This window comes from Cervus canadensis, chromosome 33 (genome assembly GCF_019320065.1).
Source record: "Cervus canadensis isolate Bull #8, Minnesota chromosome 33, ASM1932006v1, whole genome shotgun sequence".
Taxonomy (NCBI): Eukaryota; Metazoa; Chordata; class Mammalia; order Artiodactyla; family Cervidae; genus Cervus; species Cervus canadensis.
The window spans coordinates 20,411,485-20,435,333 of NC_057418.1; the positions used below are offsets into that span (position 1 = coordinate 20,411,485).

The 23,849-nt window shown below is 41.0% G+C and overlaps 1 protein-coding gene and 1 pseudogene across 1 annotated transcript in view; both read left to right on the forward strand.

Moving 5' to 3' along the window:
• SASH1 (SAM and SH3 domain containing 1) overlaps positions 1–23,849 on the forward strand; it is a 983,107-nt gene that overhangs the window by 698,163 nt on the left and 261,095 nt on the right. The window lies entirely within an intron of this gene.
• Positions 7,557–8,757, forward strand: LOC122434081 (annotated as a pseudogene).

Consider the following 23,849-nt stretch of genomic DNA (forward strand, 5'->3'; position numbering starts at 1 on the left):
AGCCAGCAATAGAGTTCATAATACCTGATGAATTTTTTTCTCAGAAGATGTGTTAGTGATAGAGGGATAGAGTGTTTGATTTGGTTTTCAAGTTTGAGAAAATACAATAATTAATTAGATGTGAAGCATCTTCTTGTCCCTAATACACACACACACATGCACGCACACACTCATACTTTATTGTGGCTTTTTTCTCCCCTTTTTCCTCCCTCTCTCCTTTCTTTCTTAGATTACTAATATCCTTAAGGGTTGAGAAGACAGTAGACTCAGAAACAAAATCTCAGAGGAGTATGTAGATATGGATTAGAAGTCTTTTCATTCTGATTTCTCTCATCATCATTCAGTTCATTCATTTGCCTCTGAATGTTCTTTTGTAAAAGGCGATTTTCATTAGAATTGTTTTCTTTCCCTGAATTTCTGCCTCAACATTTTCATGTAGTGGATAATGTGTATCTGTGTGCATGAGTGCTTTAAAACCAAGAGTAAATTTTTCTGAATGATGGAAATTATGTGTAATGACATCAATACCATTCAGTTGGGTTATTTTGCACATTCTTCAGCAAAGGAATTCATCCCAGGACTGGTTTATTCTTACTATAACTAGCTTCTCATCGCTAGCTTTAAATGCCAAATAGAAAATGATTTTCAATTCCCCTAAATATTTGCAGATCTAGTAGACATAAAATAATAAAGGGACTATACTGTAGTGAAAAAAAATTTTAAGGAGAGATGACTATATATCAACCATGGTTAGCTTTGTAGCACATTTCATGTGACTTATCAACAAACAGGTAAAAGATCCTTAACCCACAGAGCATTACGAATACTTTTCTAATGAAAAAATAAATTGGTTAAAAGCAAAGTGATTTTGTAAATTTAACTAAAAGTTTCTGTTGCTACTAGTTTACTAACATCCCAAGATTATCACATACTTTTTCTTACACCATTCACTCATTCACCAAATATTTATTGAGCCCTTACTCTCTGTTATGTATTTATACTATTTGAAATACAGATGGCCCCTGTTCTTGAGGAGTTTACAGTCTAGTGGGGGGGAAAAATAAACAGTTCTGCTGAAATAAAAGTACTGCTGAGCCTAAGGAAGAAGGCCAAGGGCAATGCAGTGGAGAATTCTCTCCCTGGAGACAGGATGTTGATTTTAGCCAATTTGTCATGGTCCAAAGTCCAGCTTCATGGGCTCAGAAACCTTAGCATAGATTGTCTCTCACAAGAGGACTCACTTTGACCAGGTAATTAGAGTAATGGCTACTAAAATAGAATATCAATTTATTAATTTTTTTTCTGAGAAATAGAGCTGCCTGAGGGACTACACCCTTAAATCCGATGGCCAGCCTATCAAAGACATCCACAGCAGGAGCTAAGATATAATAACAAGGTTTCTCGGTAAGCAGGAAATTGAAGAAATTTGTGTCTGATGAAAAATTATAAGATATTATAATGACAGCAGGCTATAATTATAATGATAGCCCAGTGAATTCACTTCCTAAAGTGGATCGACCCTCTGTGAGGACCAGTCAGAACTTTGGACCCACTTTGTCCACTGCAGTGGACAGTGGGCACCCACATAGGCATGGCTGGAGCTAGCCCCTTCTAGACCCCAACCCTAGTTGCCATCCAGTTGTTGACTGGGCTGGGAATCATCTGGTGTGCACAGTTACAGCCAACCTGGGGGTCTAAAACCTGATTTTGGGGTGCCTAAAGCTTATAAAGTTTGTGGGACCTCTTAAAGAAACAGTATCCCTTTGCAATTAAAAATTAAGTAAGAATATGAAGGGTTATTTGGAAGATTCCCATGCAAGATTCTCATTTACTTAGAAAATCCACCTCTACAAACCAGTTGTTAAATTATGGAAATGCTTCTATACTAGTTGCTAAAAGGATGCTGTCCCAACTCCTGTCGCACTGGTCATCCTGGCCCCTCTCTCCCCAGGAAAACCCAGACCTTGCCACATTTCAGCAATGAAAGTATGAAAGCTGAGACTGTAACATCTGTTCTGATCATTGTGGTGGTTTGTTGGTCAGTCATATCCAACGACTGAGACCCCGCAAACTGTAGCCCACCAGACTCCTCTGTCCATGGAGTTTTCCAGGCAAGAATACTAGAGTAGGTTGCCATATCCTTCTCCAGTGGATCTTCCTGACCCAGGGATTGAACTTGGGTCTCCTGCATTGCAGACGGTCTGCTGCATTGCAGAAGAATCATAGTGGTTGGCAAATATTTTTAACAAGTCTCTGTCTTTAAGGCACTTTGTATATATTTCTTACATGTCGTATATTAATTTGCCATTTGGCTGTCAGTGTTAGCCCCTTACTTGAAATTCTTGACAGAAACCTCAAGGTAACCTCTAAATATTGACAATTAACATAAGTCAGAAATAATTAAAATTCCTTTTACAATGCTCTCTCTCTGTTTTTCCTAATAGAGCAGAGTGGAAGCTTTTATTGCCTAAGAAATACTAGGTTCTATCTAGGGCATTTCCAAAAAGAAACCCTAAGAAAAAAGCCCAGTGAGGGAAATAGTGAGCAATGGTCACAGCACACGTTCCCAAAAGATTGGGGAAGAAGGCAATAAGTAATTTTCTTGTTTGTTTTTTGTCTTATTTTGGTTTATTTTTTAATCAAGAGCCAGTACAAACCTTTCCCCAGGGGAGAATTGAATTATTATTAAGAGAAGAAAGAATAAATATTCAGAGAACAACACACAGCAAATGCATTCTCAAAACTTGTAGCTCTTTTGGGGTATAACATTGAGAATTCAAAATCTACTTCCTCCTCATTCAGGCCCTTTGTGTGTGGGGGTGGGGAGAATGTGCCTATATTTTTTTAATAAAAGAAACAATTGCTATCTTGACTTTGTAACTTGGTTTTCCACAAATCCATCACCAACTTGGTGTAATGTACTCCTTAGAACACTTGCAACATTTTCAACTGCATCAAGTTAAAAAGAATAGTTTATTAAAGCAGTCACATTCCCCCACAATTCTCAGAGGGAGATTCATTTGTCTCTAAAGCACCTCCATATAATTTGTAGCTGTGTGTTTCCCAAGGGGAAGATATACAAAGGACACGGTGAGAAAATACGCTTCTTATTTAAGCTGTGAAGTGTTGATAGAACTACCATCTGCTGACAGTCAGTGGCAACCACTGGCCACGTGAAAAACAAACAAACATTGCCTTTTCCTACCTTCTGTCCTTTTAAACAAATCTGTACAAAGTCCACAATTAGGATCCAATATTTTCCATACTGAGAAAGCATAGTATGTGGTTAATAAATTAAGAATTTACCTAGCACACAGCTTGGCTCACAGTGAATGTTTGATGAATGACGGAATGAATGAATGAGCAAGCCAGGAAGACAGCTTTGAGAAAGCTCACAGACTGGAAAACTAAATTTGCATTCTGGTTCTAGAGCAAAGGATGGGCAGTTTTGCTGAATGCATATCTGGTGGCATCATTTCTATGAGGAGAGGAGCCACTGCTCATAATGAATGCTAAGGCAAAGACTATGGATGTGAGCACGTGTGTGTGTGTGTGTGTGTGTGTGTGTGTGTGTGTGCATGTGCATGTATATGGCCATGGGCGCACTCACAGGAGAGACTGAAAGGAACCGGCAGTAGCATTTCGGAGCTACTGTGCAAACAGTTCATGTGCAAACAGTCTACGCAATCACAAGCAAGGAGTTCAATGCTTCCTGGAGGCACCAAGGTTCCATGGGAAAAGCATGGACCGGGTTTGGAACCAGGTAGACAAGACCACCAATCTGTGACTTACCAGTCATTTGACCATGACCTCCCTAACCCTCAGTTAAACTCATCCTTCGAGAATGAGAATAACACTTATCTCTCCAGGGTGTTACTTAGAAACTGCGGTGGTGACAGCAAACATTTGCATGGCATTAATTATGTGCCAGGCACTGTTCAAACTATTTAATGTAGTCTCCTCATTTAAACCTTACAAAAGCCATATGAGGCCAAAATCTCCCTTCACAAAGGAGGAAAACTGAGGCAGAAAGAGGTTAAGTAATTGCCTGAAGTGTACGGCATAGGGTACACTGCACACAGTAGGTTCTCAAAGGATTATAATTGATGTTATTTATTTTCACAGTTCTAAGTGCTTCACATTCATTCTCTCAGTTGGGCCTAAGAACAATGCCTGGCATATAGCAGGCATTTGATAAATATTTGTTAAATGTATGAGTGAATCTTCACAGTATAGAAGAATTCACTGAGGCTTAGATAAGAAAGTCATTTGCCCAAAATTACACGCCAGAATATGCCACCAGGTTGATGTTTTTAAACTGTGGGTAGAAAAGACTCTTGAGAGTCACTTGGACAGCAAGGAGGTCAAACCAGTCAATCCTAAAGGAAATCAGTCCTGAATATTCTTTGGAAGGACTGATGCTGAAACTGAAACTTCAATACTTTGGCCTCATGATGCGAAGAGCCAACTCATTGGAAAAGACCCTGATGCTGGGAAAGACTAAAGGCAAAAGGAGAAGCAGGAGGCAAAGGATGAGATGGTTAGATAGCAACACCAATTCAATGGACATAAATCTGAGCAAACTCTGGGAGATAGTGAAAGACAGGGAAGCCTGGTGACCTGCAGTTTAAAGAGTCAGACACGGCTTAGCAAGTGAATAACAACTACAACAAACCTACAGACCTCCAACAACAAACCTACAACAGACCTCCCGGGTCACTGAGAGGAAAGGCCCAGGGAGTGGAAAGGACACCACACCTGGACGCCTCAGGGCCATCAGAACTGTAGCTTGGACAGATCACCTTTGTATTTGTTCAGAGAACGTGGAATCCACAGTCTTTTCTTTCTCTGGCTCTGTCTTTTTTATTCCACCCATGATATCTGCCTCAGCCCCTAAAAATCTTTTCTCTGTGATCCCCAGTTTCTCATTCTGGCTAGCAGAGGGGAAAATATTAAAAATCATACTCCGGACTGTCCATCATTTAGCTAAGACTTCTTGAGGGTTCTTAAGTAATCAGCCATTTGAGGCTTAGGATTGTATTTGAGGGGAAGAGGGCTGTAATGAGCTGGGTGAATAAGTATGTGATCCATTTTAATACAGTTCTCACAGGCTGCAAATAACAAGGTCCAAAAAATCTAAGTCTTAAAAGAAAACCAGTTTGAAAAAGGAATGATTTTTTTCTCAGAGTATTATACATTGGTTGACCTGTAATTGAACATTAATTGTGAATTAATTAACTTTACATGCATCATTTCTATAGTATTGATAAGGGGACTGAGCTTTCAGAAACTATTTCTTTGATTTAGAATGAAAGAATAGTGGGTCTTAGCTTCCAGATTGGTGAACTAATTATTGAATGCTGTCATTCTTAGTATTTCAATACCTTGAGGTGATTAAGCATGGATCAAAGCTAAAATTAAAAAGAAAAGCCCATTACCAAATACTAAACAGCTCCAGTAACTTCATGTCAGTCTCTGAAGGACATTCGTGTCTTGTTATGACAAGGAATTATTCATAATGTGTGCCTAGCATACAGATGACATCCTTTATTTGAAACAATAAAAGAGTCATCCTTACTAGCTGATGGAAATAAATAGGCAAAATTTAAAGGGAAGGAGGGGAAAAAATGACCAACCAGTAGGCTTCTGTAATAATTGCTTGTCACCGTAACATCAACTAGTTCATCCTTTTAGGAACTGTTATGTGGCTAAGCCATTATGTTCTCTGGATGAAAAAAATGCAGTAATTCATAGAAAAGCAATGACAGGATTCTGCTGTCTACCTAATAGTATTGACTAGATAGGAGAATTATGGCTTGTAAGCAAAGAGTGGTTCTATATTTGGAATTGTTTTGTTGTCTTTTTACCCAATCAGAATTTTTCTCATTTAAAAATTATCAATACCCTTAAAAAAATATCAAAGAGACTGCCACCAGTGTTTTGATCTGACTACAAAAGTGCACAGCTTCCAGATTCATTCCCAATTACTTTCTTACTGAATCCTCTGATGTTGTGGGAAGGGAACAGGGAAGAGATGCTAGGCTTTAGTGCCCCTTGCTGGTCACCCTGAAGAAAATCTGAGCACCGGGATTGCCAGAGCCCGGGTTTTAATAAATGGTGTGGCATGTTTTATTCAATGACTCGGAAGCCACATCGATTGAACCTGAACATTTGTAGCCAGCCTTAGCAAGTGTTCTAAGGATGAAATGATGCATTTGGAAATACACATATGCTTTTAGAGAGGAAAGAGTTCAATACAAAGACAAACCACATGTTAAATCTTAGCCTAACCTCAAAATAAATCTAGGTAAATATTCCTGTGAAAGCACACTTAAGACTCTTCCTAACCCCAAAGTATGATTTTTGCTTGATTACACCTGCAAGGGGGCTTCCCTGGTGATTCAGATGGTTAGAAACCCACTTGCAAGGTGGGAGACGTGGGTTCAATCCCTGGGTTGGGAAGATCCCCCGGAGGAGGGCATGGCAACCCACTCCAGTATTCTTTCCTGGAGAATCCCCATGGACAGAAGAGCCTGGCAGGCTATGGTCCATGGGGTCACAAAGAGTCAGACACAACTGAACGACTAAGAACACAAATGTCTACAAAAATGTGAATGGTGTGACTTTTCTGGCAGTCCAGTGGTTAAAATTTCACACTTCCAACACAGGGGGCCACAGGTTTGAACCCTGATGGGAGAACTAAGATCCCACATGCTGCACAGTATGGCCTAATAAAAAACAGAAAATGTGAATGACCTTTCAAACCATAAGGGAAAGAATAGATACCCCCAAAAATTCCTAGTGGAATTCTCAACTCAAGTTAATTTCCAAAAATCATACAAAAACTTCTATCTACAGAGGAATTGTTGTTTAGACACTAAGCTGTGTCCAGCTGTTTTGTGGCCCCATGGTCTGTAGCCTGTCAGGCTCCTCTGTCCATGGGATTTTTCAGGCAAGAATACTGGAGTTGGTTGCCATTTCCTTCCCCAGAGGATCTTCCTGACCTAGGAATCAAACCCACGTCTCCTGCATTGACAGGAGGGTTCTTTACTGCTGAGCCACCAGGGAAGCCAATGTATTACTATCTACAGTAATACATTAGATCATTGATACTATAATTTTACTTTCAGTTCAGTTCAGTCACTCAGTCGTATCCGACTCTTTGCGACCCCATGGACTGCAGCACGCCAGGCCTCCCTGTCCATTGCCAACTCCCGGAGTTTACACAAACTCATGTCCATTGAGTCGGTGATGCCATCCAACCGTCTCATCCTCTGTCATCCCCTTCTCCTCCTGCCTTCAATCTTTCCCAACTTCAGGGTCTTTTCCAATGAGTCAGTTCTTTGCATCAGGTGGCCAAAGTATTGAAGCTTCAGCTTCAGCATCAGTCCTTCCAATGAATATTCAGGATTGATTTCCTTTTGGATGGACTGGTTGGATCTCCTTGCAGTCCAAGGGACTCTCAATAATCTTCTCCAACACCACAGTTCAAAAGCATCGATTCTTCAGCACTCAGCTTTCTTGATAGTCCAACTCTCACATCCATACATGATCACTGGAAAAACCATAGCCTTGACTAGACGGACCTTTGTTGGCAAAGTAATGTATCTGCTTTTTAATATGCTGTCTAGGTTGGTCATAACTTTTACTTTATGTCTAGGTTATCATAATTTTACTTTAATTATACTATAATTTTAACAAAAGGATTATGGCTTTTGAACTGTTTATCTTTTTTAGGGTATGACAACATCACTTTTATAATTTTGGGGGGTAGCACCATGTAGCTTGTGGGACCCAACCTGCTTCCTCCTTAGCACAGAGTTCTAACCAGTGGACGGCCAGAGAATTCCCTATTTTCATAATTTAAAAACAACAGTCATAACATGACTATACTTAACAAGCTGTCCATCATACCTAATTAATTCTTAGGATTCTATAGTGACCCATCAGACCAAATCTATCAATCTTGTTTGAAACCAGAATTCAGCTTGGAATTAGATCTCCTCCCTGGCAAGGTACCCATCAAGAACTTGGATTAAATTCTTTCAGCCATCTTGGACCTTGTAGAGGTCTGCTGGGAACAGGACTTCTAAAACGACAAATATGTCTGGAAGGTTGTGGTCCAAGGCCATTTTTGCTGGCTATAAATGGGGTCTAGGGAACCAGAGGGAACACACTGCTCTCCTGAAAATTGAAGGTGTATTTGCTCAAGATAAAATTGAATTCTCTCTAGGCAAGAGATGTGCTCATGTGTACAAAGCAAAAAACAACACAGTAACTCCTGGCGGAAAACCTAACAAAAATAATCTGGGGAAAGATAACTAGAGCTCATGGAAATAGTGGCTTGGTTCATGCCAAATTCCAAAGTAACCTGCCCGCTAAGGCCATTGGACACAAAATCTGTGTGATGCTGTACATTTCGAGGATTTAAACTTATTGAAAATAAATAAAAGTGTGGATTTGTCCTATTAAAAAAAAAGAAGAAGAAGAAGAACTTGGATTAACAAGATCCAGCTCTTGGGGCTGGAAAAAGTCTATTCAGGCAGAGTAATGCTGAGGCATATAGGTACCAGCATCTGGCAGATTTGCAGGTCAACCCCAGATGCCTCAGTGAGCAGATAAATCCTGGTGAGGCACCAGAGAGAGATGACCCTTCAAAAGCATAGAGAACTTCAAGGGACCCACAGTATCCAAAACAATCCTGAGAAATTAGAACAAAGTTGGAGTACTCACACTTCTCAATTTCAAAACTTAACTACAAAGCTACAATTATCAGTGAGAGTTGGACCATAAACAAAGCTGAGCGCCAAAGAACTGATGCTTTTGAACTGTGGTGTTGGAGAAGACTCTTGAGAGTCCCTTGGACAGCAAGATCAAACCAGTCAGTCGTAAAGGAAATAATTCCTGAATATTCATTGGAAGGACTGATGCTAAAGCTGAAGCTCCAATACTTTGGCCACCTGATATGAATAACTGATTCATTGGAAAAGACCCTGATGCTGGGAAAAATTGAAGGCAGGAGAAGAAGGGGATGACAGAGTATGAGATGGTTGGATGGCATCAGTGACTTGAGGGACACGAGATTAAGCAAGCTTTGGGAGTTGGTGATGGACAGGGAAGCCTGGCGTACTGCAGTCCACGGGGTCCAAAGAGTCAGACACAGCTTAGAGACCGAACAACAACAACAATAGCAATGGTACCGGCATAAAAACAGACATATAGATCAATGGAATACAATTGATAGTCCAGAAATAAATGTTTAATTTATGATTGATTTTTAATAAAATTCCTAAGAAAATTCAATGGAGAAATGAATAGTCTTTCCACAAATAATGCTGAGATAACTGGGTATCCACATGCATAAAAATGAACTGGAACCCTTACCTCACCCCATATACAAAATTAAATCAACTGTGATCAAAGACCTAAATGGTAAAAGGTCTGAAATGGTATAACTGTTAGAAGAACACATATGAGTAAATCTTCATGTCCTTAGATTTGGCAGTGGTTTCTTAAATAAGACACCAAAAGCATAAACAACAAAAGAAAAATTAGATAAACTGGACATGCATCAGAATGAAAACTTTTGTGCTTCCAAGGACACCATCAAGAAACTGAAGAGATAACATACAGAAGGAACAAAATTTTGCAAATCTTATGTCTGATAAGGAACTTGTATCCAGAACATATAAAGAATCATTGCAACTCAACAATAAAAAGTCAAATTAAAAATTAATGGCTAAAAAACATAATTGCTGATTAAAAGTAGGCAAAAGATCTGAATAAACATTTCTCCAAAAAAGGTACACAAACGGCAATAAACGCCTGAAAAGACTCTTAGCATTATCCATTATTAAGGAAGTGCAAACCAAAACCACAGTGAACTACAACTTTATACCCACTGTTGTTGTTGTTTAGTCACTAAGCTGTGTCCGGCTCCTTGCAACCCCTTCTCCTCCTGCCCTCAGTCTCTCCCAGCATCAGGGTCTTTTCCAATGAGTTGGCTCTTCACATCAGGTGGCCAAAGTATTGGAGCTTCAGCTTCAGCATCAGTCCTTCCAATGAATACTCAGAGCTGATTATAGCCACTAGGATGGCTATAATAAAAAAAGACAGACAATTACAAATGGTGACAAGGATATGAAGAATTGGGAACCCTCATTCCTTGCTAGTGAGAAGGTGAAATGTGTAGACTTTTCAGAAAAGAGTTTGATAGTTCCTAAAATGTTATGCATAGAGTTCCCATATGACCCGTAAATTTTACTCCAAGATATATATGCCCAAGACAAATGAACACATGTTCACACAAAAATTTATACATGAATGTCCATAGCAGCATTACCCGTTAACAATCAAAGGGTTGAAATAACCCAAATTTCCATCAAAATGGGTAAACAAAATGTAGTTTAGTCACACAATTGAGTATTATTTTTTCATCAAAAAAGGAATGAGGTACTGATATATCTTAACACATGGATTAAACCTTGAAAACCTTATGCTAAGTGAAGGAAGTCAGACACAAAAGGTCACATGTTGTATGAATCTACTACATTAATCTACTAGGGCTGCTGTCATAAAACGCCACAGACTGGGTGGCTTAAACAGAAGTTTATTTTCTCATGGTTCTGGAGATTAGAAGTCCAAGATCAAGATCTTGCCAAGTTGGTTTTTCCTGAGGCTTCTCTGCATGGCCAGCAGACTACTGTCCTCTCGCTGTGCCCTTACATGGCCTTTCCTCTGTACACACGCAGCCCTGGTGTCCCTTCCTCTTCTTATGAGGACACCAGTCCTGTTGGATCAGGTCCCCACCATTAAGTTTCTATTTAATTTTAATTACCTGATGACTCAGACGATAAAGGATCTGCCTACAATGCAGGAGACCTGGGTTCAATCCCTGGGTTGGGAAGATCCTCTGGAGGAAGGCATGGCAACACACTCCAGTGTTCTTGCTGGGAGAATCCCATGGACAGAGGAGCCTGGCGGGCTACAGTCCCACAGGGGTTGCAGAGAACTGGATACAACTAAGCAGCTAACACACACACACAATTACCCCTTTCAAGGCCCTGTCTCCAAACACATAGTCACATTGAGGGGTTAGAACTTCACCATATGAATTTAGAGGGTTATAATTCAGGCCATAACGTGCATTTATGTGAGATGTCCAGAACAGGCAAATCTATAATGACTGAAAGGTTAGTGGTTGCCAGAGGTTGGAGGGATACGAGGATTGGGGTGACAGCTAGGGGGTGCAAGTGTTTCTTTTTCAGGTGATGAAATTTACTGAAGGTGATTGTGGTGATGGTGAAGCTATGAACATGCTAAAAGTCAATGAATTGTACATTTTAAGAGAGTGAATTGTATATATATGAATTATATCTCAATAAAGCTATTATCAAAAGCAAACAAACCAACACCCACCCAGAGCAGAAAACGTCATTGATAGAATCTTTAAGAAGTAGCAGGATCCCATCCATAAGCATGGAGATCAGAGCCAAGATTAGAGTTTTAAAAGATGTACAAGGAAGAAAGAGCCTAGCTCTGATGCTAAACATTCAGGGCAGAAGATCAGGTGCGTATGGTCAAGGCTGCCCTGGCTGCAAACTTGGTTTAAACCTGAGTTACAGAGGATGGGCCCCCTTAAGCTTCTGTCCAAGGCCAGCATTTATCTTAAAGGCCAAAAAATGACCTCCCAGCCCAGGGAGAAAAGAGTTTCTAAGGCGGGGAACTTGGTAGGGTGTGAGGCAGGGCCTGCAGTGATCTCTCCTGTGTTTCTGACTTCCCTCTTCCATTCCTTTAGAATGAGCATGTTAGACAGTAATCACCATGTAATCCTTCTGGTATGATGTGCTCTTCTCTCGTGAGCTCTGCATTTTCAAAGCATAGGCCTGCCAAGCTGCCTTAATTAAGCACACTTGCCACATGGTCATTGTTGGTTTGTTTATTGACCTGCTCTACTAGCGTTAAGGTCCTAGAAAATGGTCCTAGAAAATGGGAACTGTTACTTTTATTCCGGCACCCTCAGTGGCTTACCCATGGCTGAGCACATAGAAAATGCTCCATAGATGCTTGTTAACTGAATTAATAAATGAATCTTTGGTTTTCTTGTGTTGAATTTGTTAGAATGCACGTAACTTTCTGCTTAGACTAGGCAATTTGGGAAATTAACAAACTAAAGAATCCTAATTAAAGCATTGATTTTATTTCCATAGAGTTGACATAATTATGGATAGTCATAGTTTAATATGTATTAAAGTTTTCTAGACTGGGCCCTATGCTAAGTGACTTATATATTAGTTATCTCATTTAATCCTCACAATAAACCCCTGAGTCGATATTATTACCCCCATTTAACAGATATGGACACTGAAGCTCACAGAGGTCAACTTGCCCAAAGTCGTGGAGTTGATCACAATGGAGCCTTGGTTTAAACCTCAGAACTCCAAAGCCTATTCATTTATCCTCTATACAATTATGACTTCTCGATTTTTTTTTTTTTTTTTTTTGGCTGTGTTATGCAGCATCCAGGATCTCAGTTCCCCAAACAGGGATCAAACCTCTGCCTCCTGCAGTGAAAGTGTGGAGTCCTAACCACTGGAAAGCCAGGGAATTCCCATGATTTCTCAATATTTTATTTTGTCAACGTACCCACATCAAATGTAAATGGAAAAAGAAGCAAGAGGTGAGGCCTGAGATTGTTGACCTGCCTTTCTTCTAAGCCCTGTCTGAAGGCTTCCTGGCCTTAAAGTTCAGCAGGTCCCTGCTTTGGTCCAAGATGGCACACAGCTTCATCACAGATTCAGGCTGCCATTTCTGAGATTACCCTCACTCAGGAGGCAAAAATTTCTCCCCTTGCATTGAGAAGGGGATTATGAAAGTAACACACGCATGGAAGGTATGGGTGGTCTTCTCCCCTTTGTTCATGAATTCAGTCTGAAATCAAGCAAAAACAGAAAGCCTTTTCAGATTTTTTTCACTGTCTACTGACTCACAGCTTCCAGTTTTCATTGTATCCTCTTTCATTCCCCTTATACATCTCAGCCACACTTCACGGCATTCTGCACAAAGGGAAAACTCAATACAAGTTGACTGCTTACCAGAATGGAACATTCTGACATTTTAGAACAACAAGCTCAGCTTGAGGTGTTTCAAAAAGGCATGCATCAAATGTCACAAAGTTGTTATAAGAGATTCAACAGCTTTCACGTTGACCTCAATAAACAAAATTAAATGTTTGCTCATTTCATGGTAACCATGTCCCAGTGCAAACAGCTTGGTATTTTTTTCTATTTCTATTTGCCACTGTTACCTTGGCTGTCTGCGTGTTGTAACTAGACAGCACTCAAAGATTGTTGTCTGCAAGGATGGGGGGTGATGTTTATACTCAAAGTGGGACAACTCGAGTTCTGAGGGAGCTGAAATCATTCAAGACCAATGGGTATGATTAGGAAAATTAAACACAACCAAAGTTAATCCACCACACTCAGGGTGTTCCTTGCATCTAGGGTTAAGCCAGAATTCTAGGAATGGATGGGGTTGCCAATGCCAATTGTGTAACCTGTCCTCAAATTTCAAATGAACTGCTTGAGCAGAGAGAAAATTCAGATCTCTCCTGGATTCTTCTTTCAGAGTAAGGGCCAGTATCCCCATTCGCCTACCGTTCTCACCAACACCCAGGGGTGGCTGAGCTGCTCCTGTTGAAGGCCCCGTGAATAACACTCCTCCTCCCATTCTGACCCTGGTTCCATTGCTGTTGATTATCTGACTGCCTGTCACTCTTCACTCCATAAGACGGGATAAAACTATTCTTACCCATCATTGTACATCCAGAACACACCTGACTTAAAGCATTTTTATTAACTGCATTAATGAATCATAAGGTTGATGGAGAAAAAAAAAAAAAGGCTGGCAAAAATATGACTGAGAACTGACTCCCTGTCATGGAGCAGACTTTGCATCTTACTGATGGTGTCTCTTACACCAAGAGTGAGCCAAACCTTTTTATTTTTTAATTTTTTGGCCATACCATGCCACATGCAGGATCTTAGTTCCTAAATCAGGGATTGGACTCGTGCCCCCTGCATTGGAAGCTCAGAGTCTTAACCACTGGACTGCCAAGAAAGACTCCTAGTGACCCAAACCTTATCAGCAGGGCGAAGACTTCAGTTGAAATGATAATATCTTTTAAAGACTAAGACACTTCATCATTCTAATACCCTTTCAATGTCCTGTAGAGCTTGGTTTTTAAATTTTTATTTCCCTTGTTTTTAATTTCTGAACAAAATAGAATACTTAGGAACTGACTTTTTAAGTCCAAAATTAAATACAATATGTGCATCTATTTGAAATATATGTCTTTTGAAAATATTTAAAGACTAGAGATCAGAGGATACCACTTTCATAATGTTCTTTTCAATTTTCATGAAATTTGAAGAGCTTTAACTTTTCAATTATGAAATATTATTTAGAAAAGAGTTCTATTTTGAATCTAAATTATTTTTAAATGTCCGCTACTTTACATTAGGGCTTCCCAGGTGGCGCTAGTGGTAAAGAATCTGCCTGCCAATGCAGGAGACATAAGAGACATGAGATCAATCCTAGATCAGGAAGATCCCCTGGAAGTGGGCACGGCAACCCACTCCAGTATTCTTGCCTGGAAAATCCTATGGACAGAGGAGCCTGGCAGGCTACAGTCCATAGGGTTGCAAAGAGTCAGACATGACTAAGCGCCTTAGCACACACATAACTTACATGAATTATCTTATAATTGCCTGCTTCCCCCTCCCAAAAAAAAATCTTAGGATACAGCTTACACATTGTATATATATATATATATATATAAAATAACATTATTCAGCTTCTTATGTACCTTGTTTTTGAATTTGCCTAGTAGTTGGTTAGTTCAGTTCAGTTCAGTTCAGTCGCTCAGTGGTGTCCAACTCTTTGCGACCCCATGAATTGCAGCACGCCAGGCCTCCCTTTCCATCACCAAGTCCCAGAGTTTACTCAAACTTATGTCCATTGAGTCAGTGATGCCAGCCAGCCATCTCATCCTCTGTTGTCCCCTCCTTCTCCTGCCCCCAGTCCCTCCCAGCATCAGGGTCTTTTCCAATGAGTCAACTCTTCGAATGAGGTGGCCAAAGTACTGGAGTTTCAGCTTCAGCATCAGTCCTTCCAATGAACACCCAGGACTGATCTGCTTTAGGATGGACTGGTTGGATCTCCTTGAGAGTCCAAGGGACTCTCAAGAGTCTTCTCCAACACCACAGTTCAAAAGCATCAGTTTTTCGGTGCTTAGCTTTCTTCACAGTCCAACTCTCACATCCATACATGACCACTGGAAAAACCATAGCCTTGACCAAACGGACCTTTGTTGGCAAAGTAATGTCTCTGCTTTTTAATATGCTATCTAGGTTGGTCATAAGTTTCCTTCCAATGAGTAAGCATCTTTTAATTTCATGGCTGCAGTCACCATCTGCAGTGATTTTGGAGCCGAAAAACATAAAGTCTGACACTGTTTCCACTGTCTCCTCATCTACTTCCCATGAGGTGATGGGACCAGATGCCATGATCTTAGTTTTCTGAATGTTAAGCTTTAAGCCAACTTTTTCACTCTCTTTCACCTTCATTAACAGGCTTTTTAGTTCCTCTTCACTCTCTGCCATAAGGGTGGTGTCATCTGCATATCTGAGGTTATTGCTATTTCTCCCAGCAATCTTGATTCCAGCTTGTGCTTCTTCCAGCCCAGCGTTTCTCATGATGTACTCTGCATATAAGTTAAATAAGCAAGGTGACAATATGCAGCCTTGAAGTACTCCTTGTCCTATTTGGAACCAGTCTGTTGTTCCATGTCCAGTAGTTGGTAGAGGTCCTAAAAAGTGCTTTGTAAATATTAATGTGTTATCCAAATTTTCTACCATTGAGGTAATCATCAGGAAGACTTCCACCTGACCTTTGAGAAGAACATTGACGATAAATCCCTATAAAGACAGTCAGCCCTTCCACCTGTGTATTTCATCCAGATTCAGATTCTCTTGGAGGGACTTGCAGGGCCACCCAAGTCTTCCTGCGTCAGAAGTGTGTCCGTTTGCCATTACTTTGCTCTGTCATCTCTTGGGTCCCTTATGTCCTTGCCTTCCTCCCATATCTAAAACATGTGCCTAATCTGCCTAGGAGAAAGCAGAGGCGATCAGAATATTTCAAATGCCAAATGGAAATGCCAATAGGCCAGTGCACATTAAGTAGAGGCAGAACATGTCGTGAAAACGAAGCCTGGGAGAAGAGAGGGGGTTGCCTGCATTTCACAGGCTTAGCACAAGATTTCTAGATACAGGTGGCGGCGGCAAATTGCCTGTCAAGAGATTCACTTCCTAACGAGGCCAGCCATGTAGAACAGCCACTGCACCACCAGGGCACCGCAGCTGGCCCGGATCTTTGGAGCTCGGAGCCGGATGGCAGGAATGACAGTCCTCCACTCCGCAGCAGCAGCCACATCCCTGGGGATGAGAGGCCAGGAGGCACCAGGCATCCCGTCATGCTTCCACTGCCATTTGGCATCAGTCAGGTGAGAACTGGGCCTAAGTGGAGGTGGCGGGGCGCGGAGATCTGAAGTGAGACAGGGGGTGGGGTGGAAAGGAAACGGGGAAGAAGAGCGCCCATTTATCTCCAGGAGCCTCTGTCATCTTTGGTTATCAGTCAAGAGGAATGCAACAAGCTGAAGGATAGAGGATTGGATAATGCGAGGTCCTGACCATGCTCATCTCGGTTTTCCTCAACTGAGTGCTCTCAGATGCCCAGGAAAAAAAAAACACTGCTTGCTTTTCCAAACTCTTGCTTTCTTTCTCAGACACACACACACACACACACACACACACACACTTCCCAGTGTTCTTCCTTGTATCCATCTCTATGCTTAAAAAACTGAAATGACAGCAAGGAGACTGTATGGTGGCCAGTGTACTGATCTCCTTTCTCACCATTCAGCTTCTGTGTAAGAGAACAATTTTTCTGGACAGCAAGGAAGGCAATGTCACTTTCAAGGTCAGGATTGATCCCAAACCACTCCTTCCTGTGTGGAGAAGAAACCTTTTTTCTCCCTGAGAGGGTGACAGGTGACTACACATTGAGAACATAGGCAGGTGTGATGCTCCGTCGGCGGTGGCCCCTGGGTACCTTTCAAAGCCAGTTCTCAGCACCCAGGCATCCACACTGTTTTTGGCAGAGCCAGGATAGGATGCTAGGCTAACTGCAGGAGCTGCCAGCTTTAAGAAAAATCTGGCTTCAAGTCAGCTAGATCCCAGGGACCTAGTTGAATAACAAAAAGCTCAGTGAATGGAGGTTTCAAGCTTAGGATAAAGGAGACGCCACTGGGGATGTGCAATTAAGTTAAACCTTCAACTCTGTAGAAAAACACCGTAATGCTAGGACTGGAGCCTCAGGGAGCAGCAGCGGAGACCACAATTCTGAAGAAGTTGGAAGGAAAAAAATCAGCAATGGCAGAAATATTTGCAGTATATTGTGGTTCAGATGGTAAAGAATCTACCTGCAGTGTGGGAGTTCCAGGTTCGATCCCTGGGTCGGGAAGATCCCCTGGAGAAGGAAATGGCTACCCACTCCAGTATTCTTGCCTGGAGAATTCCATGGGCAGAGGAACCTGGCAGGCTACAGTCCCTGGGGTTGCAAAGAGTTGGACAGAGCTGAGCAACTAACACTTTCACTAATACTGGGGGCAGAAGTCCTTGGCAGAATCATCTCTGACTTCTTCTGGATACCTGCACACGGTGGGAGCCCGAGAATCTCCTGAGTCAGTGAGTGAACGTGAAGTGGCTGAAGCTCTCACTGAAAAAGCAGAAGGTGTCAGGCTGAGTTTCGTGTTCTTAAGAAATCCTGTACCTGCCGTTTGAGAACCCAGCCTTCTTGCATTCTTAAGTGTGTTTTCTAAACTCCTGTCCTAGAGAAGCAGAAGGCGCTTCTCAGGTTCACTGAGCTAGAACGGCATTTTGATACAAACAGACCCCAGCCCACTGAAAGAGTTATGCATTTGGCAGGAACACCACCTTGAGTTCAGACAGAAACACATCTGTGCCTCATTGATAATGTAATAACATACATTACAGTTTTGGCCAAGAGCACCTGTGCACAGCCCAGAAAGTCAGCCCAGGGCAACCATTCTGATGGAGGTGATATTAACAGCTCTCATTAAAACTGATGACTATGGCAGTGCCCAGGAGCGCGGCTGCAGTGAGGCGTCTGTCTACATTTCCATGACAAGCCTCTATTTTTTGAGTTCATAACTCATCCATAGAAATATGTTCTGCATTGAACTGAAACCTGAAAAGAGAGTTTAGGGTAAAGAGAGTTTGACTTTTATTGTTTTCCTGCTCCTGTCTGGACAATGGAAAGAGAAGGGAACATGATGATGGAAGATGTATTTTTGAGTTGGCCCTGGTAGAGTTTGAGTGGCTTAACTTTTATATTTATCAGGAATGCTAAGAGTTCTTTTATGATGGAAGTGATCCTAGGTAGGCACCTGTTCGTTTTGTTTACTGTTACCTGTCCAAAATGAGGAAGCACAGGATTCCTCGTCCTCCAGCTGGGACTTAATGGGGTCCCATATGGCTCTTAAAGAACCTCTTGATGAAAGTGAAAGAGGAGAGTGAAAAAGCTGGCTTAAAACTCAACATTCAAAAAGCCAAAATCATGGTATCTAGTCCCATTACTTCATGGTAAATAGATGGGGAAACAATGGAAACAGTGACAGACTTGGGCTGCAAACAGTGACATGCTTGGGCTCCAAAATCACTGCAGATGGTGACTGTAGCCATGAAATTAAAAGACACTTGCTCCTTGAAAGAAAAGCTATGACCAATCTAGACAGCATATTAAAAAGCAGAGACATTACTTTGCCAACAAAGGTCCGTCTAGTCAAGGCTATGGCTTTTCCAGTAGTCATGTATGGATGTGAGAGTTGGACTTTAAAGAAAGCTGAGCACAAAAGAATTGATGCTTTTGAACTGTGGTGTTGGAGAAGACTCTTGAGAATCCCTTGGACTGCAAGGAGATCAAACCAGTCAATCCTAAATCAGTCCTGGGTGTTCATTGGAAGGACTGATGCTGAAGCTGAAGCTCCAATACTTTGGCCACCTGATGCGAAGAGTTGACTCATTGGAAAAGACCCTGATGCTGGGAAAGGTTGAAGGCGGGAGGAGAAGGGGATGACAGAGGATGAGATGGTTGGATGGCATCAGCGACTCAATGGACATGAGTTTGAACAAGCTCTGGGAGTTGGTGATGGACAGGGAAGCCTGGCTTGCTGCAATCCATGGGGTCAAAAAGAGTCAGACACAACTGAGCGACTGAACTGACTGAATATGGCTAGATCTTGCTCACTTTCAACTCAGTGCTTCTCTCTGATGAAGAAGAGACCTACTGACATGCACATCACTGACTGCAATTTGAAAGATAACTCTATTATCTTTAATTTTGACCAAGAGTTGCAAAATGCATTCCTGTCCCCAGCTAGGCAGGTTGGAGCTTGCTGTTTCTATTAGTATCCTGTTTAGAATGTAGATGAACTACTGTTCCTCCAGAAACGTGAAGGAAGATTGCTTTAAAATTAGGGGGAGATTACTTGATAATTTCTGCTTTTTTAACAAGTATTGGCTGGGAAGATAAAGGTCATCATTGTCTTCAGTGTCTTTTCTCCACACATGATAAGAATTACATGGAGACATGAATCAGGTCATGTTGCTTCTCTGCTTAAAATTCTTCCGTGGTTTCCTCTGGACTTAAATCCATACTCCTTACCATGGTCCAGAGGGCAGTGTGGTCCAGCCCCTGATCACCTGATGACCTCGTGTCACACCCCCTCTCCCTTGCTCTCCCCACTCCAATTATACTTGACTTTTTCCAATTTCTCAACTGCACTAAGCATTTTTCCCCATCTCAGAGACTTCTCATTCACAAACTTCTTTGCCTGCAATGTTTTTCTTCCCACACATAATGGCTGACTTCATATTCTTCCAGTGTGAATGTCTTCTCTTCCTGACTGCTCGACCTGAAGCAGGTAGCTCTCGCTATAGTCTCCATCTCAACCCAAAGATGGTTTCTTTTTAGAAATTTAGCAGTTATTGTTTTGCTAGTCTGTTTGTGTATTTGTCCTCTGTCTGTGTGCCACCTAAAAAGGACGCATGGTGAGAGTTGGGACTTTGGTCATCATTGTATTCCCAGTGTGCCACACACAGTAACTGCTCGGTTAATATTTGTTGAATAAATTGAGATTTACATATTAGATGATGTTCAGTTGCTAAGTAGCATATGCTTCTTTGCGACCACATAGATTGCAGCATGCCAGGCTTCCTTGTTCTTCACTAACTCTAGGAGCTTGCTCAAACTCATGTCCATCGAGTCAGTGATGCCATCCAACCATCTCTCCTCTGTCACCCTCTTCTCCTCCTGCCTTCAGTCTTTCCCAGCATCTGGATCTTTGCCAATGAGTCAGCTGTTTGCATCAGGTGGCCAAAGTATTGAAGCTTCATCTTCAACATCAGTCCTTCCAATGTATATTCAGTGTTGATTTCCTTTAGGATTGACTGATCTCCTTGCAGTCCATGGGAAACTCAAGAGTCTTCTCCAGCACCACAATGTGAAAGCATCAATTCTTTGGCACTCAGCCTTCTCTATGGTCCATCTCTCACATGCATACATGACTACTGGAAAAACCATAGCTTTGACTAGATGGACCTTTATTGGCAAAGTAATGTCTCTGCTTTGTAATACACTGTTTAGGTTTATCATAGCTTTCCTTCCAAGGAGCAAGCATCTTTTAATTTCATGGCTTCAGTCACCATCCGCAGTGATTTTGGATAAGCTTCTGAAAATTGAGCTAGTAGCCTTATTCTCTTTATAGTATACTTAAAAGAACAATTTCTCCTCAATCTTTATGTAACTATAACTTTGCAGGAAGTTAGCTAGGATCCCCACACTAGATGACAATCTTCAGAATTAGAGGGATAAAGAGTTTCTGTTATTTTACAGCTCTTTCTATAGCATCAGGAAATAGTACCTAATTTCTGTAAAGAGTTTTTGTAGCTAAACAGAAGGTGCTTGCCACTTGAACTTTTAGGCAACCTGATTCTTGACTTGGTTTACTTTGGGTTCTGGGCACTTAAATAAGAAAAATATGTTCTGTACATAAAAAGGAATAAATATACAGCCATTGCCACCTATTAATATTTCTATAAGTTTTTCTGTACTATTAGTGATTAACTATAATGGAGAGGTAATAAATTTAATGATGATGACAACAGTGATGATGTCTAGGATATTTGCTTTCTCTACCAAGCACCGTACAAAGCACTTTATTTCTAAGTATAATATATATTTCATTTTATTGTATAGCATCTAGTATCATATATTTTATTTATATAGTAACAATAATAATAGTTTACATGAGCAACAGTGACAATAGCAGACATATCCAGGGCAAGAAAATAAGTTCAGTACTTTGGAAACCTTAGAAAAAGAAAGATGAGAGTATTGATTCATTTTCCAACTGGCTCTGGTTCTCTCAGAGCATTAAGCCACATCCTGGATGTGACTGTCTCAAGACACCACAGCTAATAAAAAGTACTTGGGACTCAGACTCAAGCCTTCAGATGCTGTCAGTGTATTATGGACTGTCTCTGGGAAGGCAGTGTTAACCCAAGCAGCAGACAAAGCAGGTAATTTAGGAGTCTGTAACCCATGATTCTTCTATTAAACTGAATACTCATGTTTTTGAATGGTGGCCTCTAGAAGTTTCTGAAAAAATCTGATCTCCACATTAGAAGTGGGAACATGATTCAGGAAATCTGTAATTGTCCATAATGGCTTTCTCTGAATTACTTTATCAGATTCTTTTCCTCTCTGCCATTTGCCAAAATCTGGTGGGCTGCAAGGAAAATAGGAAGAGCTTTAGATGAAATAAGAAGGCTGCTACATAGGAACGTGACCTTTGGCAAGTCACTTAGTCTCTAAGCCTCAGTTTCCTCATCTGTAAAATGGGAATAATAACCCACCTTATGGAGTCTTTGAGACAGTTAGAAAATGTAGGCAGAGCACTTAACAATGTGTAGAAAGGACCCAATGTTAGCTGCTGATGTGGCTGTTATTCGTAGTCTTATTAATAATAATTTTGATGTAAGGGAAGCTCTAGGCAACCAAAAGTCTGGTTTTGTTTTAATTTTAAAGGGAGTCTAGGACAGCTGGTGAGCTATTAAGAAGCAAAGAAGCATAGGCAAGTAGTAGAATAGGTAAGGCAGATCTCAGCAATTCCACAATTTTGCTTCTAGTCATACCTCGATCAAGCCTCTTCACCTCTCTAAGTTTCAGTTTGCTTGTCTATAAAAGAAAGAGGTCTACTCTTCCCATCTCAGCAGATTGTCAAGGATTCAAATGACACACATGTATATAAAAGCACATTGAGGGTTTTAAGAATCTGCCTTCCAATGCAGGGGACGCAAGTTCGACACCTGGTCAGGGAAGTAAGATCCCACATGCCGCAAGGCAACCTGGCTTGCATGACACAAAGAGAGAAGGCCGCATGCCACAACAGAGACCCAGTGCAGCCAAAATAAAATAAAGAAGTAAAAGCACGTTGAATTTCTTAATGGGAATGGTATACGTTGCTTTCACACCTGTTTCACTTAACTGAGTTGTTTCTTCAAAGTCAGTGATTCTCAACCCTGTCTGCACAATTAGAAGCAACCAGAAGCTTCTAAAAATCCAGATACTCAGGCAACAACCCAGACCAATAAAATCAGAATCTCTAAGAGTGGACCCAGACTGAGTACTATTTTTTTTCTCCCCAAGTGATTCCACAGTCCACCTATGTCAGGGAATAAAATATTTCTCATGCTTGCCTGGTGATCAGGAGCCCCAGAGACCCACCATAACTACAGAATCAACCCTGCAATGAAGACACTGGGAGCCTGCATTTTCAATAAGCACCTCCAGCTGCCTTTTCTCAACAGACAATTAGGAGAAATACTGTGTTGAATCATAGTCTGAGAGTTAGAAGGGATATCATCTAAAATCTTCACACTTGGTTCATCTCTAAACCATGGGAAACGTTACGAATTTTATGAACAGAAGACTAAACGTTTGAATAGTGTGGAATAAAATAATAAACTCAAGTTGTGGTGTGCACAATGGGAATGGAATAACTAAAATTTTCCCCTACAAAAGATATATATTGTACAGCTCTATAAAACCTAAGTTATTACTTTTAGCTCTCATGGGAAAATGAGGCAGATCAGCTTTAATGTAAATAACATGGAGGCAAGTTACTATGGCAAACCTGAAGGGGAAAAAAAATCAACAGCTGATATCCAAGTTGCAAAACACAACTCAATTCTAATTGTGCATTGCAATAGATAATTCCACTCCTCCTCACTGGTTGAAAGCATCAGACTCTGCCAGAACCACTGATCTGTCTGTTCCCACTGAGCATTAGGCCATTGCCTTTGAAAACTTAAATCTTAGAGAATCTCATTTCCTCTGGGGCCACATCCACTTGCCTGACTAAGGTAGTTAGCTCTAAAAGCTTTCCTTCTTCCTGTTTCCTGCACTGTTTGAGTCCTGCCTTTGTCTCAGCTTTGTTTGAGCCATAAATGCTATCACTTTTTAGAGACTATGTTTAATTCTGAGCTTGTTAAGACAAAAAATAATGGAAATTGACTTTAATTAACATATACGTTCAGAATATTTGCATTTCCTTCATAATAGTTTTATAAAACTTACTTCCAAACTTCACCAGATGAGGCATTTGAAAATAATGGTGCACAATCTGGCCTGAATCTAATCTTTGGAAA